Source organism: Ovis canadensis, chromosome X (assembly GCF_042477335.2).
Source record: "Ovis canadensis isolate MfBH-ARS-UI-01 breed Bighorn chromosome X, ARS-UI_OviCan_v2, whole genome shotgun sequence".
NCBI lineage: Eukaryota > Metazoa > Chordata > Mammalia > Artiodactyla > Bovidae > Ovis > Ovis canadensis.
This window is the reverse complement of record NC_091727.1, coordinates 90,396,116-90,409,018: the sequence shown is the minus strand read 5'-3', so window position 1 is coordinate 90,409,018 and position 12,903 is coordinate 90,396,116. Positions and strand designations below refer to the sequence as shown.

The window sequence follows — 12,903 nt, the reverse complement described above, 5'->3', positions numbered from 1 at the left end:
CAACACATTTCTGCCATGTCTTTTTCCACTACTGTATTGTTCTGATCAGTAGTTGGTGCTCCTGCCTATGTTCATTTTGCATACAGGTGTCTCATTCTGCCAGTTAATCATAAAGAAATATATGTGAAAAATTTCTCACTAATTAGCCTTTTTGCCATGTGTTATATTGACCTCTGGGGTCTCAAAGAGTCTGACATGACTGAGCAACTGAACTGAACTGATATTGACCTCAGTCCTTCTGTGGCCCATTGTAATACAACCCAAGGATGCTGGTTAGAAATAGGAAAGGACACTTAGAAAACAATGTGTATGATGTCCAGTAACCCAGAAGAAGCAGTTATGCAAGTGTCAGAACCATGTGAAGTATGTGTGGCTAACTGTCCAAACATGGTCCAGGTACACCAAGAGGTTTAAAGCACAGTCTAGGTTCTCTTGAGGCTTACGATATAGCAAGACTCAGACAACTATAGTCGAGGGAAAGGATGCAGGGAAAGTAGCTTTCATGTAGGTCATATCATTTTTCTTCTGTGCTTATTTGACTTATGTCTCTTATGTGCCATCTAAAGCTTCCCTGGTGACTCAGACAGTAAGAATCTACTGCAATGTGGGAGACCCAGGTTCGATCTCTGAGTTGGGAAGATCCCCTGGAGAAGGGAATGGCAACCCACTCCAGTATTCTTGCCTGGAGCATTCCATGGACAGAGGAGCCTGGTGGGCTACAGTCCATGGAGTCACTAAGAGGTGTTCACAACTGAGCAACTAACATTTCTACTTTCAAAGCTTTCCCCAGGTTGAGGAAGTCCACTTCTATGCTGTCCAGGCTCACTCTCCAGTTTCACCAGTAATACAAGTTACAATGAGACAACCTAGTTACAAAGGCTCCAATAAAGAACAAATTTAGAGAGTTTTGAGACATCTTGAGGGTTGTGAAGGATTTTGACAGGTACAGGTAATGACAAAGGGAGAAGGAGATTAATGGGAAAGAATGCATAGCATTAAGAAATGGAGCATTGCCAGATATTGATGAATAAGGGAGTGTTCTGGGAAGTGCAAGTGATCTAATTTGGCTGCAGCAGGTGGGGAGATGAGCTTTTGTAGTGAGGGAGTGACGTCATCACTGAACGCTTCAACATGAATTCTGCCAGCAATAGAGCAGGTGGATTAACAGGTATGGAGAGTGTGTGTCATAAAAGAAATGTGAGCCTGTGCTGCTACAGGGGCTCTGGGAATGGGGATGAGGGGCAGATGTCAAAGGGATGGAGAACTATCTGTGACAACTGATTGGATCCAGAATGCATTTGAAAGAGAATGTTGATGACAAAGTTGATTTATTTCTGTGATTTTTGTCATGGTTATATATATATATTGCTTGTTTGGGTTCTCTTATCAATGTATCTTTCTGTTTTCATGGAAATTCTCATACATTGAGAGATTATATAATGAATTTATACATGTTTATTGTATACATTTCCTAGTTTAATCATAAAATATTTAAGATATATATTAATAAATGTGAAATGTCATTAATACAGACATAAGACTTTCCAGTTAAAAGTAATTCATCTCTTGTCCAACTTTTCACTTGATAGAAGGAATGATAGAGGATTTTTATAAAGGTGATATTACAAGGAAATAAAGATAGGTGGGATGCTTTTGTTCTTATCTTGGTAGATACCAAAATGACTCTGCTTTCCACTGCCCAAAAATATGTATGTTATAGTTAATTAGCCTGATCTCATACTTGTTCAAAAGTCTTTAAAGTGTTCATCTAATAGAATATATAACATAAGGAGTCCTGGCTCATAGCCATCTATCAATTTATCAAGACTCAAGTAATGGGCTGTTACCAGAGAACACTTAGATAATACCATCAATGGAGTCTCTAAAACAGGCACTTAGAGAAATCCTTCAATTTGTACTTATACTCTATTCCTCTATGTCCATATTTCTCATTTAGAGTAGATGCTTTCACCATCTACCAAATACACAAGTGAGAATTAGTGAAGTAATTCCACTCCCTTCACTATCAATGAGTCATCCCTTCGTCAAGCTTTCTTGATATCTAAGATCTATTTGTGCTTTTCAATACCCGGTATTCCTCCTTACTTCTGGATATTACTTTCGGTTCAATTTTTGCATCCATTCTCATCTTGAACTCTTCTTGTCCCTCCTGTATATGATAATCAATTTTATTTAAAAATGCATGTTACTTAAAACACTGATTATATAGGAAATAACTGCTGGTTTCTAAGAATTTAGAATATGAAGCAAACTTTCTCAGAGTTCCATGAAAGAATTAAGCCCAATAAAAGTTATTGGAATAACTTCTCAGTTTTCAAAGGGCAGTATATAGTAACTATCATTCTGGGTGAATAAGAGAAATGTTTTAGAAAAAGGCTGAGCAATTGCAGCCTGCAGGCCAAATATTTGTAAATAAAGTTTTGTTAGAAGAAGTTGAGAGAGTCAATTCCTAGACAGATTGATAAGTTCAGAGGAGGAAGGGGTCTGGGGCTCTCAAAGTGGAGATTGGGGTCTGGAATTCTCAAGGAGAAAAGGATAAATGTTTGTGTGTGTGTGTGTGTTTTTCTCTGCATTCCTTAGTTTCAGTCAATTACACAACTCAGTTTAAACTCTGTACTAGGGATTGTACAACAACAGTGTATCCAGCTGGAGGACAGTTTCTCCTTCCTGAAAACCTTCTGACTAATCCTGATATCTGAGAATGTATATACATGAGTTTGGGTAAACTCCGGGAGTTGGTGATGGACAGGGAGGCCTGGTGTGCTGCAATTCATGGTGTCACAAAGAGTTGGACACGACTGAGCGACTGAACTGAACTGATATTATGGGAGTGGGTCTGGAGGATATTTCTATTGTTAAATGGTGGCTCAGATGGTAAAGCGTCTGCCTGCAGTGCGGGAGACCCGGGTTCGATCCCTGGGTTGGGAAGAGCCCCTGGAGAAGGAAATGGCAACCCACTCCAGTACTCTTGCCTGGAAAATTCCATGGACAGAGAGGCTCCTCAGAGCCTGGTAGGCCACAGTCCATGGGGTCGCAAAGAGTCAGACAAAACTGAGTGACTTCACTATAATCTTGTTATACTAAAATGTAAATTGCTGGAGTAGGTCTGGTAAAATTTTCACAAATGAGGCATTCTTTTGATTCATTATAATAACATTAAAAAGTATATAAATCCATTGCTAACACTAGCAAGGGGGTACTCTTTCTGCCCCTTCTGATGTCTACGTCAGAAGCTTTCTCTATCCCTTTTATACTTTAATAAAATTCTGTTGCACAAAAGCTCTGAGTGATCAAGCCTCGTCTCTGGCCCCAGATTAAATTCTTCTCTTCCAGAGGCCAAGAATCCTGGCATCTTTTTGTGGGTCAGCAACAACATTCAAAGTCATGCCCACTAATTTTATGAGTCTTTATGCCATTGTTTGTGGCTGCTTTCACACAATGGCAGAGTTGAGCAGTCATTGTGACAGAGACCATACAGTCTGTAAAATCTATTACAATAATTACTATCTGGCCCTTTACAGAAAACAGTGACTAACTCCCACATTGGAACATTAACTATGAATACTCTTTAGTGATCTTGTTGAGAGGAGTCACCACTCAGGAAATCATAAAGGGAATATATAAATCTCACATATTCATGCAACTCAAATATAGCTACCACTGTCCTTTCAATACACTTGCACAAAAGAGTTTTGATATGCTTACATATATAATACTAATGTAACATTAATACCATTGAGATAAAAGTATTCATCCAATTTTATCAAATTAATAATATTTACCATGTAACATTGGCATCATAGCACATATAACTATGTAATTAGACATTCTTCAGGATTTGAAATAGCACAACTGGAATTCCATCACCTCCACTAGTTTTGTTCATAGTGATGCTTTCTAAGGCCCACTTGACTTCACATTCCAAGATGTCTGGCACTAGGTGAGTGTTCACACCATCGTGATTATCTGGGTCATGAAGCTCTTTATTTGTACAGTTCTTCTGTGTAATCTTGCCACCTCTATCTTAATATCTAAGATATTAATATCTTAATATCTTTAGTCCATACCATTTCTGTCCTTTATCAAGCCCATCTTTGCATGAACTGTTCCCTTGATATCTCTAATTTTTTTGAAGAGATCTCTAGTCTTTCCCATTCTGTTGTTTTCCTCTATTTCTTTGTATTGATCGCTGAGGAAGGCTTTCTTATCTCTCCTTGCTATTCTTTGGAACTCTGCATTCAAATGAGAATATCTTTCCTTTTCTCCTTTGCTTCTGGCTTCTCTTCTTTTCACAGCAATTTGTAAGGCCTCGTCAGACAGACATTTTGCTTTTTTTGGATTTCTTTTCCATGCGGATGGTCTTGATCCCTGTCTCCTGTACAATGTCACGAACCTCTGTCCATAGTTCATCAGGTACACTGTCTATCAGATCTAGTCCCTAAAATCTATTTCTCACTTCTACTGTGTAATCATAAAGGATTTAATTTGGGTCATACCTGAATGATATAAAGGTTTTCCCTACTATCTCAATTTAAGTCTGAATTTGGCGATACGAAGTTCATGATCTGAGCCACAATCAGCTCCCAGTCTTGTTTTTGCAGACTGTATAAAGCTTCTCCATCTTTGCTGCAAAAAATATAATTAATCTGATTTCAGTGTTGACCGTCTGGTGATGTCCATGTGTAGAGTCTTCTCTTGTGTGGTTGGAAGAGGATGTTTGCTATGACCAGTGCGTTCTCTTGGTAAAATTCTATTCGCCTTTGCCCTGCCTCATTCTATATCCCAAGGCCAAATTTGCCTGTTACTCTAGGTGTTTCTTGACTTCCTACTTTTGCATTCCAGTCCCCTATAATGAAAAGGACATCTTCTTTGGATGTTAGTTCTAAAAGGTCTTGTAGGTCTTCATAGAACCATTCAACTTTACCTTCTTCAGCATTACTGGTTGGGGCATAGGCTTGGATAAATGTGATATTGAATGGTTTGCCTTGGAAACGAACAGAGATCATTCTGTCATTTTTGAGATTGCATCCAAGTACTGCATTTTGGACTCTTTTGTTTACCATGATGGCTATTCCATTTTTCTAAGGGATTCCTGCCCACAGAAGTAGATATAATGGTCATCTGAGTTAAATTCACCCATTCCAGTCCATTTTAGTTCGCTTAGTGCTGAACTCAATGTGCCAGCAAATTTGGAAAACTCAGCAGTAGCCACAGGACTGGAAAAGGTCAGTTTTCCTTCCAATCCCAAAGAAAGGCAATGCCAAAGAATGCTTAAACTACTGCACAATTGCACTCATCTCACACGCTAGTAAAGTAATGCTCAAAATTCTCAAAGCTAGGCTTCAACAATACATGAACTTTGAACTTCCAGATGTTTAAGCTGGTTTTAGAAAAGGCAGAGGAACCAGAGATCAAATTTCCAACATCTTCTGGATCATCAAAAGGGAAACAGAGTTCCAGAAAAACATCTATTTCTCCTTTACTGGCTATGCCAAAACCTTTGACTATGTGGATCACAATAAACTGTGGAAAATTCTGAAAGAGATGGGAATACCAGACCACCTGACCTGCCTCTTGAGAAACCTATATGCAGGTCAGGAAGCAACAGTTAGAACTGGACATGGAACAACAGACTGGTTCCAAATAGGAAAAGGAGCACGTCAAAGCTGAATATTGTCACCCTGCTTATTTACCTTATACGCAGAGTACATCATGAGAAATGCTGGGCTGGAGGAAACACAAGCTGAAATCAAGATATCCAGGAGAAATATCAATAACCTCAGATATGTTGATGATGCCACCCTTATGGCAGAAAGTGAAGAGGAACTAAAAAGCCTGTTGATGAAAGTGAAAGAGTAGAGTAAAAAAGTTGGCTTAAAGCTCAACATTCAGAAAACTAAGATCATAGCATCTGGTCCCATCACTTCATGGGAAATAGATAGCGAAACAGTGGAAACAGTGGCAGACTTTATTTTGGGGGGCTCCAAAATCACTGCAGATGGTTTTTGCAGCCATGAAATTAAAGGATGGAAGGAAAGTTATGACCAACATAGAGAACATATTCAAAAGCAGAGACATTACTTTGCCAACAAAGGTCCGTCTAGTCAGGGCTATGGTTTTTTCAACGGTCATGTATGGATATGAGTGTTGGACTGTGAAGAAATTGAGCACTGAAGAATTGACGCTTTTGAACTGTCGTTCTGGAGAAGACTCTTGCAAGTCCCTTGAACTGCAAGGAGATCCAACCAGTCCATCCTAAAGGAGACCAGTCCTGGGTATTCATTGGAAGGACTGATGCTGAGGCTGAAACTCCAATCCTTTGGCCACTTGATGTGAAGAGTGACTCATTGAAAAAAACCCTGATGATGGGAGGGATTGGGAGCAAGAGGAGAAGGGGACAACAGAGGATGAGATGGTTGGATGGCATCACTGACTCAATGGACATGAGTTTGGGTAAGCTCTGGGATTTGGTGATGGACAGGGAGGCTTGGTGTGCTGCGATTCATGGGGTCACAAAGAGTCGGACACGACTGTGTAACAGAAGTGAACTGAGACATTCTTCATTTATAATTGCTGGATTCTCTTTCATCATAAAATTTAACAATTCTGTTCATGTTGGGTATTGAAGTGATTTCTTTGTTTTTTTACAAACTGTGTTTAAAATTTTATATAGGAAACTTTTATCAAATGTATTAAAAATTGCTTAGTCAAATGCAATGTGGTATCCTCAATCACATCCTAAAAAATGGATATTAGAAGAAAAACTGAAGTATAATATCTATAATTTAGCTAATAGTGCTTTGCCCTTATTAATCTTTTAGTTTTGAAAAATATGTTTATATAAGAAGTAAATTTTCTAGGAACCACGGTGAAGAGGATCTCTGTGCTATCTCAAAACCTCATCTGTAAACCTAAAATATAAAACTTAAAAACCTTGGTCAAAGTTGTCAACCTTGGGGAGAAATTTGAATGAAGTATAACTTCTATATAAGAAAGTGCACAAATTATAAATGTAAAGCTTGATTTTCAAAATTTAACACTTGCATGTAACTACCACCCAGATCAAGAAGTGGAACATTAGCAGTTTCACAAAAGCCCCACCACCACCACCACCATGATGCCCTCCCGATCACTGCCCATGGCTAACGCCAACACTATCCTTATTTTTAACTGAAAATATCAAAGTCACCAGCTTTTGCAGTTTTTACAATGGCATCAGATAGCATATATCTTTTTGTGTCTGAAATCTTTTGCTTAACATTTTGAGACTTGTCTGTGTCATTGTGTTATAGTTTGTTCATTCTTATTGCTGTATAGTGTTCCACTGTATAATTATAGCACAATTTATATGTTGAACTATTAAAATGCATTTGAGTAAGTTGCAATCTTTGGCTGCTTAAAATACTGTTATGAATATCCATGTCAAAATATATTTTCATTAACATGTTTTATGGTGTATACTGCTAGGTCAGAGTGTGTGTATTTGCCTGGATTTAGTGGTTATCCTTAGTCAATAATGAAAAATAGCTTTCTAAAGTACTTGTACCTTGTAATCATAATGCCATCAGAATTTTCTGTGACAGCACTGTGATATACAAGACAACTGAAAATGTCCTAATACTTCCCAAGGTTAAATACTTCTAACTTAGAATTGTATATTAGCCAAATTCTCATACAAATATAAAGATAGAATTAATATATTTTCAAATGTACACATCTCAAATAATTTCCTCTCACAGCGTCTTTGTCAGGAATTTCTGAAAAGTATTCCTCTGAAAGTAGAGATTAAACCAAGAATGAAGAATATATCAAAAAATCGCTTAAAAGAATAACATATCAGAGACAACCTGAGAGAAAATGGGTGCTGTTGAATGAGAATTGTATGTTGAGAACTGTGTATTAGGCCTCCCAAAAAGCAGCTCAGAGTGGAGCAAGTGAATATCATTCTCTAGGGGAGGGACAGCTCCCCTCCCCCACAAAGTTGAGTTAATTGATCATCTGATAGGAACATCTCTGGTGGTCCAGTGGTTAAGACCCCACACTTAGAATGCAAGGGCTATGGTTTGATCCCTGGTTGGGGAACTAAGATCTCACATGCTATACTGTCCAAAAAAAAAAAAAAGTGATTACCTGATATATTTATTCTCATTGAAGAATTTATATAGTATAGTTAAAAACTAGGGAGGGGGGTTGATAGGGATAATTTCATAGAAAATTGCAAAGTAAAAAAATAAGGCAGTTGCAAACTCTAAAATGTATACCTGTGGTGGATTCATGTTGATGTATGGCAAAACCAATACAATATTGTAAAGTAATTAACCTCCAATTAAAAGAAATAAATTTATATTAAAAAAAGAAAACTATAACAAAAAGTAATCAGTGTACTGAATATGGTGTGTCATAAACAACTTACATAGTTGTAATATAAATGCTGAATATTGATTTAATGAAATTGTGACAGATTTATGTTTATGACAGGAAAATTTCAGTGTGTGATCATGGTAGAAGAAACAAAAATCCTCATTTTTTCCCTAATAGGACAGAAAATAGAAAATGTTTACACTTGGTGAGAAACAATAGCAGTATATGCATATCATTTAGATATATGAAGAAAATACTGCAAGAAAGAGCTAAGAGTTGATAAAGCCCTGTGAGTGGTGAGGTAGTATGCCAGGTAACTATTATTTTAATTATAAGTATAGCTATCATGTAAGAATTGAATCGCCAGTCTATGTCTGACGCAGGATGCAGCATGCTTGGGGCTGGTGCATGGGGATGACCCAGAGAGATGTTATGGGGAGGGAGGTGGGAGGGGGGTTCATGTTTGGGAACGCATATAAGAATTAAAGATTTTAAAATTTAAAAAATAAAAAAACTAAAAAATAAATAAATAAAAAAATAAAAATAAAAAATAAAACCTACAAATACTGCTGTAAATCTGGGCTCGGGGCTCCTTGCTTCACTCCACTGCATTGGATGTGACAGGAGCCCTAGCTCGAGCTAGAAATAAAAACCCTTCATGCTTTAAAAAAAAATAATAATAATTATAAGTATAGGCTTTGTGTAAAGCCTTATTAACTTGGGATTAATTTCTGTATAATCCTTTTTTCTTTTAATAGTTTACAAGTTGTGTAAAAGATACAAAAATAATTATTAGAAGTTAGTATTAGGACAAAAACATTAACAAATCCTTGACAAAAGAATATATATATATATATATATATATATATATATATATATATATGGCAAATAAATACATGAAAGGATGCTGAATATCACCAGTGAAACAGAACTTATAACCAGCGTGAGATGCAATTTCACATCTACTTGAATGTCTAAAGTTGGATAGACTGAAAACACCAGAAAGGAGCTTGCTCAGTTTAACAATCGTAGTAAAAAATTGTGCAACTGTTTTAGAGAATAGATTGGAAAGTTCTTATAAAGCTAACCTACATCTACCTATGACCCCAAAATTCTTCTCCTAAGTATTTATCAAAAGGAAATTTATATATTCACATAAAAACTTGTACACAATATTCATAGCATTATTCATAATACAAAGAAAAAAATGATCCTCAACAGGAGAATCGATACATTTTGGGAAATTCACACAAAGGAATGCTATTTCAAAAAAAAAAAGTTAACAATTAATACCTGGAATAATGATGATAAACCTCAGAAATTTAACTTTGAGTGAGAAAATCTAAACACTAAGATAATATTGTAAGTTTCTATCTGTGCAAAGTACAAGAAATCAGAAAGTAGTTGCCTGACTGTAGAGATGAGAATCAAACTGAAAGGAGCGCCAAGGATTTGAGGGAGTAATTGAGTGTTCTGTATCCTGTCTTGGGTGTTGGTTATGTAGGCACATATAATTGACAAAAGGTATAAAGCTTCATGTAAGACCTGTACATTTTTTAAATATATAAATTACGTTTTGAGGAGAACATCAAGATGGTAGAATAGCAGGCCATGTAACCCACCTCTTCCCACAAAGACATCAAAAATACATCTGTATGTAGAATACTTTTCACTGAAAACCAACTGGAAATTGTCAGACTCCTGTACAACCAAAATTGTAAAAAAGAGCCACATGGAATCAGGTACAAAATAAAAAGAAACTAAACAACATCCATCTAGAACTTAAACAACAATTTGGCAAATTTTTCATCTGGCAGGCTGAATTTCGGTAAATTGCTCTCCAGCAAATGGACCTGCTCCCAGGACTTAATGACTGTAAACTCGTTGTGCTTAACTTTGCATTTAGAGATATGGAAATTTAAACTTCAATTATAATTTATCTAGGTCAGATGTTTTTCAAATTACAAATGATTGTGCTTCTTATAACATTTCAAACAAAATACTCCATCTGTATGGTCCCACCCACAAACCCATGGTAGCTCCTCTACTTTTCTCCACGTTCACATGGATATACATACGTGTACTTGTACACCCACAGCACTCATAGGCATCTAGTTTATCATTCTCTGCTTTAAACATGGGATCATAAAGTAACATGTTTCTTTCCATCTTTGTTTTATCTTGCTTAGCAAAACTTCACAAAATCCCACCAAGTCAAGTTTTCAAAATTATGAGTAGTAGTCCATGGTATTAGTGCATCAGAGTCATTTATTTATTTCTCTCACTTAGAGAGTGGAGGGTCGTTCCCAGGTTTGTGATCCCATGAGAATAGTTGTAATAAATGGCTTTGTGTTTTTAGGCGATAGAACCTTTAGTTCTATGGAACAAGAGACATCTTTGTTGTTTCAGGAGATGCAAGTATATATTTCTTTTGCAGTTGGCAAACACCTAAAAAGATAGGTTTTTATTTTAAAATGTTACTCTGCATCACTAGTGTGTTAGATTGGGTTCCTGAGAAACAGACTCCAGGAAGGAAATTTGCATTTTGGGAGATTGACTGGAAAGGATACATAGTGTGAAACAACACCTGCGAGGGAGGGAGGGGTAGGGAGGCACGATTGAGCAGAGGGAGAAGGCAAGTCATGATGGAGTTATACCAGATTCTCATCTGACCCGACAAGCAGCTTTGTTGCTGGGCTGGCCTTTCACAGTGGTCCACAAGTGAGGCTGGGGGCCTGGGCCTTTGTAGTCCTGTACTAATCTGTTATTGGATGTTGACTGCCCTTGGGGGAAAGACATAACCTTCAGGGAGGCAACTCTTTTAGACCAAGACCAATGTTCAGAGGGGAGTGCAGCTGTGAGCCATCCACAGCCAATGCTCCTGGAAGCTGGGGACATAGTGCCTTGGTCCTAAAGAGTTATCTAGGTAGTGTACCACAGCATTTCCTATGGCCAACAATTAAAAACTCAAATAATGCTTAACATTTACTGAATGCTAGAAGGAGGCCAATTAGTCAATTGGCTGGAAGCCATGTTTTTTGTTTGTTTGTTTGTTTGTTTTTTATAAAAGGACCCCAAATTATGGAAGTATGCTGGGTCAAAGAGTAGGTGTCTTGGTATTTAAAAGACAATGCCAGATTGATTTCTCAAACAGGTATATGGCTTGCATCATCTTGCTCTGCTGCCAGTATTTCAGTTAACTATTTCACAGAGTCAGGTATAAGACAGCAGGGAATTTCCGAACCTCTGTCAGATTGGGGAATGCTTGCTCAATATAAAGATCTTGAAGTTCAGTCCTTTAAAAGGCTACTATGTTGGCCAAATAAAACATCTCTAGCAGCTAGAGTTGACTTCCCTGGTTTAAAAGGAATATCTATCATAGACCAGAAAACCGCCTAGCCAAGTGAATGGAGACTTTTCCTATTTCACAACAAGGGACAGCAAGAATGACTCACACAGTTACCTGTGATGCTGGGTTTTATTTCGGGCAGGATTAGAGATTGGAGAGTGTTGATCTTATGAACAACAAGTATTTTATTTTAAAAATTATTCTTCCATTTATTGCTTGTAGACTTTTGGATCGCAGCCATTCTGACTGGTGTGAAATGGTACCTCATTGTGGTCTTGATTTGAATTTCTCTGATAATGAGTGATGTTGAGCATCTTTTCATGTGTTTGTTAGCCATCTGTATGTCTTCTTTAGAGAAATGTCTATTTAGTACTTTGGCCCATTTTTTTGATTGGGTCGTTTATTTTTCTGAAATTGACCTGCATGAGCTGCTTGTATATTTTTGAGATTAGTTGTTTATCAGTTGCTTCATTTGCCCCAGGGGTGGAGGCCAGGAGTAGCACCCAAGAAGTGGTGGCTGTGTGTGAATAGGTGGGCCTAGAGGAGCTATCCCAAGTTGAAGGTCAGGAAGGGCGGCAGTAAGGAGATACCCCTCATCCAAGGTAAGGAGTGGCAGCTGTGCTTTGCTGGAGCAGCCGTGAAGAGATACCCCATGCCCAAGGTAAGAGAAACCCAAGTAGGATGGTAGGTGTTGCAAGAGGGCATCAGAGGACAGACACATTGAAACCATACTCACAGAAAACTAGTCAGTCTAATCACACTAGGACCACAGCATTGTCTAACTCAGTGAAACCAAGCCATGCCCGTGGGGCAACCCAAGATGGGAGGGTCATGGTGGAGAGGTCTGACAGAATGTGGTCCACTGGAGAAGGGAATGGCAAACACTTCAGTATTCTTGCCTTGAGAACCCCATGAACAGTATGAAAAGGCAAAATGATAGGACACCAAAAGAGGAACTCCCCAGGTCAGTAGGTGCCCAATATGCTACTGGAGATCAGTGGAGAAATAACTCCAGAAAGAATGATGGGATGGAGCTAAAGCAAAAACAATACCCAGCTGTGGATGTGGTTGGTGATAGAAGCAAGGTCCAATGCTGTAAAGAGCAATATTGCATAGGAACCTGGAATGTTAGGTCCATGAATCAAGGCAAATTGGAAGTGATCAAACGAGAT

At 37.9% G+C, this 12,903-nt stretch overlaps 1 pseudogene; it reads left to right on the top strand.

Annotated features, from left to right (window-relative positions):
- Window positions 1–312: 312 nt before the first annotated feature.
- The window catches only part of LOC138930808 (tRNA pseudouridine(38/39) synthase pseudogene), a 55,771-nt pseudogene continuing 43,180 nt past the window's right edge, over window positions 313–12,903 (top strand).